General features: G+C 40.8%; 1 protein-coding gene across 7 annotated transcripts in view; it reads left to right on the forward strand.

The window, feature by feature from the left end:
* Positions 1–8,380, forward strand: part of R3HDM1 (R3H domain containing 1) — a 203,007-nt gene that overhangs the window by 153,963 nt on the left and 40,664 nt on the right. The window lies entirely within an intron of this gene.

The following is an 8,380-nucleotide window of genomic DNA, read 5'->3' on the forward strand; positions in this document are numbered from 1 at the left end:
ATGGTGAAACCCCGTCTCTACTAGTAAAACAAAAGTTAGCTGGGCGAGGTGGCATACGCCTGTAATCACAACTGCTCAGGAGGCTAAGGCAGGAGAATCGTTTGAACCTGGGAGGCAGATGTTGTAGTGAGCCAAGATTGTGCCGTTGCACTCTAGCCTGGGCAACAAGAGTGAACTTCTGTCTCCAAAAAATATATATATATTTCTTTCAGTAAAATCATTACAAGGAAAGCAGTCCATATAAAACCTAAAGGCAAGTCAAATCTCTCTTGTGCCTAAAAATTACGCCAATCTTCTGTTATTCACACAAATGGAGTAACAGTTGGCCATAGACTTCAGAGACGGGAGTGTAATATTTAAGGTTTTTATAGGGGTCTGGAAAAATTGTATTTCCTGTGTATAACTTTAGCAGTGAAATATCTTGCTGAAATATTTCAGGCTTTGGGAAGCTTATTTTTCATCAGTAAGGGGAGGGAAGGCATATAAGAGAAGTAAATGATAGTAGTTCTATATTAAAGCAAGTCATGAAGTATTCCATAAGCAGAAATATCTCTGACAAGCCATGTTTTGAAAATACTAATCTTTCATTGAATTCGGTCCCTGTAGTTCATTGTTCAGAATGTATTACCAAACCATTGTTCATTTATTCTCATGGCATCCCTGTGTTACCAACCAAGTCCATTCTGCCTGCATATAGCAAGCCAATCACTGTGACAGTGGGTTTGCAAAAGAGAAAAGATTTTATTCACAAGGCTGCTTGTGAAAGGAGATGGGAGAACAAATTTCAAATCTGCCTCTGAAAATAGGGCTTGTGGGTACTTACGGAACAGAGAGTAGGGTGGTCTAAAGTGTGAGAAAATATGATTGATGGGTAGGAAAGGTGATTGGCAGATTGGAAAGATGAGGTAGTTGGGGTTTCTGCACAAGCATAATCAAGCTACATGGTTCTTCATAGGACGTGTGTGGAGAAAATCGGGTTAGCATGATCTGAAGGTGGAATTTTAGGCCCTCTGATGCTAAAAGGTCACTCTCTGGGAACCTGTGCAGGCCTAGTTGAAGGGTTCGTGATCTCAACCAGCTTGGATTGGACATGAGTTACCCCCTGGATCCTGAAAAACAGCTTTAAACACCTGTTATGTAGTTAACCACAGTCAGAAATGTTATCTGTAAGGAAAATGGTGGGAGTTTAGTTATATATTGCTTGGCCATGTGACTTGCTAGTGGGAGTTTTAAGATTAGCTAAAAGTATCGATTAAAAGCAAACAAAGCCAGTTAAGTTTGGCAGGCTGATAAGGTTAGCCCTGTTTCGCCTGGGAGGTTGCCAGAGGGGCAGCTGTTCTCCTTTAAAGAATGGGGGCCTAAGTTACCATCACTTATAAGAGGTTTTTAGGCCAGGGATGGTGACTCACACGTGTAATCCCAGCACTTTGGGAGGCAGAGGCGGGTGGATCACTGGCGGTCAGGAGTTCAGGACCAGCCTAGCCAACATGGTGAAACCCCCTCTCTACTAAAAATACAAAAAATTAGGCTGGGCGCGGTGGCTCAGGCCTGTAATCCCAGCACTTTGGGAGGCCGAGACAGGCGGATCATGAGGTCAGGAGATCCAGACCATCCTGGCTAACACAGTGAAACTCCGTCTCTACTAAAACTACAAAAAAAAAAAAAAAACTAGCCAGGCGTGGTGGCGGGCGCCTGTAGTCCCAGCTACACGGGGGGCTGAGGCAGGAGAATGGCGTGAACCCGGGGGGTGGAGCTTGCAGTGAGCAGAGATCGCGCCACTGCACTCCAGCTTGGGCGACAGAGCAAGACTCCGTCTCAAAAAAAAAAAAATTAGCCAGGCATGTTGGTGGGCACCTGTAATCCCAGGTACTCAGGAGGCTGAGGCAGAGGTCACAGTGAGCCGAGATGGTGCCATTGCACTCCAGCCTGGGCAACAAGAGCAAAACTCCGTCGCAAAAAAAAATAAATAAATTGTTGTCATTCAGTTATGGTTTCAGATGGTATTTGGGGGTGGAGAAGGGATTGACATACTTTGTTGCACTAGAAAAGGGGGGCTTGGTTCTGAGTTTATCAGAACTCACCCTCCCCCAAGAGGAACTCACATATTTTCCCTCTCCTTCCATCGTTATGGCTGCCAGTGTTTCAGTGCATGATAGAGGAGGGCTTTTTTTTTTTTTTTTTTTCTTTTGAGACGGAGTCTAACTCTGTTGCCCAGGCTGGAGTGCAGTGGTGCAAGCTCTGCTCACTGCACGCTCTGCATCCCGGGTTCAGGCGATTCTCCTGCCTCAGTCTCCCAAGTATCTGGGATTACAGGTATGCACTACCATGCCCCACTAATTTTTTTTGTTTGTTTTTTTAATAGAGATGGGGTTTACCATGTAGGCCAGACTGGTCTCGAACTCCTGACCTCAACTTATCTGCCCGTGTAGACCTCCCAAAATGCTGGGATTACAGGTGTGAACCACCATGCCCGGCCTGGCCCAGGCTTTTTAAATGGCACATTGATTGTGAATCTCTCAGGCAACCTTGCAATTTTATATCATATTGAGTCCCAGCTCCTTTGAGGTACAACCACTGCACAATGAAAATAGAAATATGTACTTCATTAAATTTCCCATTTGTTGTATGAGTTTAAATTTTATAAATAAGGAAAAAAATACTCTGAATCTGAGTTTTTTACCCTGATAAATCTAAGTTTGGGATCTAGAAGGCCAATTCAGTTTCCAAACTGTCAGAGGCAGAAATCTGTGCTAAAGTAGGTTGAAATGAGGAGTGAGGAAATTCATGAATTATCTACTTTTTGAACCAAAGTTTAATTTTTTATTTATCAGAGAATACTACCAAAGTTATCATTTCTGTGTGAGGCAGAGGCTGAGAGATGGGTACTAAGTCATCCTTTGTAGGCCTGCATACTGGGAGGAGGGGCTTTCATGAGGGAAGGATATCAAGCCTGTAAGAACCTATTTAAGACGCCTTACGCTTTCACACTTTTTCACGTTTGTTAGACTTGTCGGTCCCTTGAAACAGAAAAGATTTTGTGTGCTTGACTTGTGAGAGAGCTGGCCATAAGAGTGTGGATACAGGTGAGAGAGCATAATTATGTTCCTGCCTCTATAGTGAGACTTATTTTAAAGATAAGGGCAGAATCCAAAAGCTGTCAAATGGGTGCTGATGAGTACACTTTGGAAACATCCTTGGTTTTAGTCCCTGGGCCTGCTTCGCAAAGGAAATAAAAAATTTGAAGAGCTAGCCTTGGCCTGAGGGATAGCCTAGAGCACAGAAATTAAAAGATAGATGAGATTCTCCAACAACCTCCAACGTGAATCTTGATTAAAAGTCTTTGGTGCTGGGCACAGTGGCTCACACCTGTAATTCCAGCACTTTGGGAGGCTGAGGCGGGTGGATCACTTGAGATCAGGAATTCAAGACCAGTCTGGCCAACATGGTGAAACCTCAACTCTACTAAAAATACAAAAATTAGCCAGGCATAGTGGCAAGCACATGTAATCCCAGCTACTCGGGAAGCTGAGGCAGGAGAATTGCTTGAACCTGGGAGACAGAGGTTGCAGTGAGCTCAGATTGCACCACAGCACTTCAGCCTGGGCAACAGAAGGAGACTCAGCCTCAAAAAAATAAAATAAAATAAAGTCTTTGGAATTACCCACAGCTTAGAGCTGTGACTCATATGAGGCAGATAAACTTGAAATAAGATAGGTGTAAGCTGACAGTAGTGATTGGTTACCATGTGACAAACTAGCATTGATCTGTTCCAGGTGTAGAGTGCCAATGTGAGAAATTGAATGGGTTGTACATGACGCAGGGAATGTGTATTCTGTCAGACTCTATCTTGGTACATTTTGGACTAGTTACTTGGTAGGAAGTCAAGTCATGTACAGAAATAATTAAAGATCTCTGACCGGCTGCAGTGGCTCACACCTGTAATCCCTGCACTTTGGGAGGCCAAGGCAGGCGGATCACTTGAAGTCAGGAGTTTGAGACCAGCCTAGCCAACATGGTGAGACCCTGTCTCCACTAAAAATACAAAAACTAGCCAGGCGCAGTGGTGGTTGCCTGTAATCCCAGCTACTCGGGAGGCTGAGGCAGGAGAATCACTTGAACCTGGGAGGTGGAGGTTGTAGTGAGCCAAGATCATACCACTGCACTTCAGCCTGGGCAGCAGAGTGAAACCCCATCTCCAAAAAAAAAGAAAAAAAAAACCCAACAACACAGAATTCATTAAAGATCTCTTTGGGTGAAAAAAAAATCATAATTAATTGATTAATTTTTTAAAACATAGCAGCATTCTTCACAGAAAATGTCATTTCTGCTTCTGGGCAATATTTAATAGACAAATCACCATAATATTTCAAGTTTACTTGGAACTATCACTTAAAATGTCAACTATTGGTAATTTTTATTAATCAGATAGTTGAATTACCATCTAAGGGCTAATGAATGGAGGCAATTCAGAAATCTAGACTTAGTGGCTTATATAAATTACATTTTATCCTACATATTTCAGTATATTTACATGAAAAGCAGGGGTTGATCTAATTACTGAAGCACCAGCTGGGTGTGGTGGCCGGGCAACAGAGTGATACTCTGTCTCATAAATAAATAAATACATACATACACACATACATACTCACTCAAGCACCTGAAACAGGGCATGGCGTTAAAGTCAGAGCTTGGTAAATCTATACTGAATGAACATATTTCTTAAATGTCAAAGGCCAGCTTGCACATGTGTATATGTACATAGACATCATTAACTGTTGGCCTCAATTTTATTTTGTTTCTGTAACCTCTCTATGCTTTTTAAATTTTTCATCAATTTTTTTTAATTACAAAACAAATAATGCTGTTAATATAAGTGAAGCAATACAGAGATGTGTAAAGGGAAAGGTAATCATCATGCCCTACTCCACCGCCCATCACCAGGTAACCAGCATTCACAGGTGCCTAGGCGACAGGGTGAGACTGTCTCAAAAAATACATAAAATAAAATAGTGAAACTTGTAGAAGCAGAGAGTAGAGTGATCGTTGCCAGGGTCTGCAGGGAGGGGGAAGTGGAGAGTTACTCTTCAGTGGATATAACATTTCTTTTGTGCAAGATGAATGAACTCTGGAGATCTGCTATACTACATTTTGCCTATACTCATACTGTGTGGTACTCTTGAAATTTATTTAAAGGGTAGCTCTCATGTTTAAAACAAACAAAAAAAGATAAATTGTTACGGTGTCTTTGAGCGATTTGTGACATCCGTTTTAATAGTTCACGAAATGCCTTTAGCACTTACCTGGTTCAGAGCAGATCATTGTAATGAGTGGATACTTCTCCAAAAAGCAAGTATGAAAGCTGGAAGAAACCATACAGAATCATTAGTTTATCCTTAAAGCAACAAATATTTTTATTTTGGCTGTTACTCCCAGTTAGACTAAATGTAGTAAGATGTGTATTTTTTTAGTGTGACTTTTTTCCTGATTAATATGTTTTCTGTGTAACGTGAATCTATGTCATTATTCTTTTCTGGCTTGTCAAGCCAATACTTTTTCAAAGACACTACCTTTTTTGGTTTAAGAAAAGTTATCTTTTTGTTTACCTCACTGAATTTGAAGTCTACATTTTTATAAGAACACTTAGCTGAGAAATGAAAAATAAATCACATTAATTTTCAGAGTTACATAAAGAAAATTATGTGTAGCAGATTCTCTCAATATTTGTAGACTTTGTATTTGCAAATTTGCCTATTTGCCAAAATTATTTGTAACCCCTAAATAGATATTCATTGTACTTTCTTTTTCATTCGTGGACACGTTCAGTGTGGCAAAAAAGTTTGAGTCATCAGGCAAGCACATTCCCAGCTGAGGTCAAACAAGGCACATGCTGCCTCCCTATTTCAGTTCTTCTATTGTAAACAATTGTCCTTTGCAGTCTATTTAGTGCCACGTTGTTCACACTTTTTTGGTTTTGTTTGAAATGGCTCCCAAACAATGCTGATTTTCTGTCTTGTGTTACTAAGCACAAGAAAGCTCTGCTGTGTGTTCAAGCATGAGTTGGTACTGGCCATCAGTTCAGTGTTAATGAATCAACAATACAGTACATCCAGAAAAAAGAAATTCACCAATGTGTACGTGAGGCCACTAGAAAGTCCTAAAGTAACAGCCAAAGTACATGACAAAGTTATGAAAAAGATGGAAAGGCAGCTAGATTGGTGGATTCATGAATCCGAGTTTATCTTCCTGTTTTGGGGGACTTTTTTCGTTTCTCTTGGCTTCTCAATATGATAACCAAGTTTTTAAAAAAGCATAGTGGACAGCATTGTTATGAAACTGAAAGTCGAAGAAATTTATGATCATGTTACCCAGGGTCAGGAAAATGGTAAACACTTCTCAAATACTGTTTTGTTATCAAGAATACAGCGAAGGGCCAAGGACAGTGGCTCATGGCTGTAATCCCAGCACTTTGGGAGGCCGAGGCGGGTGGATCGCTTGAGACCAAGAGTTGGAGACCAGCCTGGCCAATATGGTGAAACACCGTCTCTAGTAAATAAATACAAAAATTAGCCAGGTGTGGTGGCGGACACCTATAATCCCAGCTACTCAAGAGTCTGAGGTAGGACAGTCACTTGAACCCAGGACACAGAGGTTGCTGTGAGCCGAGATGGCGCCACTGCGCTCCATCCTGGATGACAGAGTGAGACTCCCTCTCAAAAAGAAATACTGAAGTTTCTCAAAGTTTTTACGTTTCTAGAATCTCATTTGTCTTCACAGTGTCCTTCTAAAAAGGATAAGAATATGTATTTGTTTTTATTTTACATGTAGACATGAAATTTCAACCCTATATATCTTCATTTAATTGGTCTGGCCCTAATCTTAAGCCTCAGCAACATTACTTTTTAATGCCTGCCAGGTGATTCTAGTGTGCACCAAAACTTGAAACCCTCTGGCCTACACTAACTAGCCCTCTAGTCTTGTTTTTATTCATGCCTACAGCTGTCCACAAGTAGCTATAGCCCAGTAAAACTTTACACATTAGCAGAAAAGTCATGATGTCTGTCACAGTTTATTAGTAGATTTTCATCTGAAATCCAGTGTCCTGACATAAAACTATAAATTACTACATATCAAGTTTATAAATTTTTAGATCTTAGTTGGAAAGTGTATGTTAACCTCTAGGTTACAGGATCTTGATCCATACAGTCTTACTGTGTTTTAGATGCTAAATGGACTGTAGTAGCCCTCATTTTGTTACAGGATTATAAGGAATAAGATTCCTATAAGAACATAAAGTGAGTCTTTGTTTTGAAAAATGTCTTACTTAGCTTGGATTGCTTAGCAAAATTGTTTTCTTACAGAGGTGCCTTGTGTAGAAAGGTAGAATTTGAATTATTATGTCTACTTTCAGCTCAGTCTTTCAGTTCACTGAGGCAACTTTGTGTTTGGATTGGATTGTGTTGTTACTTATCATTATGAAGATTGAGCACAGCCGGATACAAGTCACATATACTGTCACTTTAAGCAAAGTACTAGTCAGGGACACTAATTCTACAACAACTCATGAGATTTTTCTCAGTCCTTAGTGTGGAGGGAAAATTAGTTTGATACCAGCATAGACTTCAAAAGTGGGCAAGTGAGTAGGATATCTTCAAAATGCTCTCATTTTTACTGGTTCTTCTCCAATTTTGCCTTTCATTTTTGCTAGTTTTATCTTGAAATTCAAAACTATAATACCTTTGTCTTTGATCTATATTCTCAAAGGGGTAGCATACAGAGAGGAACTTGAAAAGACTGTAGCCTTTTTTTTAGAACCTTTAAAAAATGTTTCACAGAATCTGTATGAAATTATGAAAAAGAAAACCTACCTTCAAGTCTTTTGCCCTTTATTTTCTCCCCACAGCCTGTTTTTCCTCATTTTTGTATCCTAGTATTCCTCTAGTGTCCCTTTTGTCCTACTTGTGATACTTCTCTTGTATTCATTTTATTTCTCCTAAGCTTCTGGTTTTACGTTGTCAGTTTTTTTGTTTGCCTCAGCTATCCTTTGAAATAATTGTTGATAATAAGTCTGTCGATCTGAACTATATCTTTTGATAAAGTTTTACTTCTCTCGTTATTTTTTTTTTTTTTTGAGACGGAGTCTCGCTCTGTCGCCCAGGCTGGAGTGCAGTGGCGGGATCTCAGCTCACTGCAAGCTCCGCCTCCCGGGTTCACGCCATTCTCCTGCCTCAGCCTCCAGAGTAGCTGGGACTACAGGCGCCCGCCACCTCGCCCGGCTAGTTTTTTGTATTTTTTAGTAGAGACGGGGTTTCACCGGGTTAGCCAGGATGGTCTCGATCTCCTGACCTTGTGATCCGCCCGTCTCGGCCTCCCAAAGTGCTGG

Source organism: Theropithecus gelada, chromosome 12 (assembly GCF_003255815.1).
Source record: "Theropithecus gelada isolate Dixy chromosome 12, Tgel_1.0, whole genome shotgun sequence".
Taxonomy (NCBI): domain Eukaryota; kingdom Metazoa; phylum Chordata; class Mammalia; order Primates; family Cercopithecidae; genus Theropithecus; species Theropithecus gelada.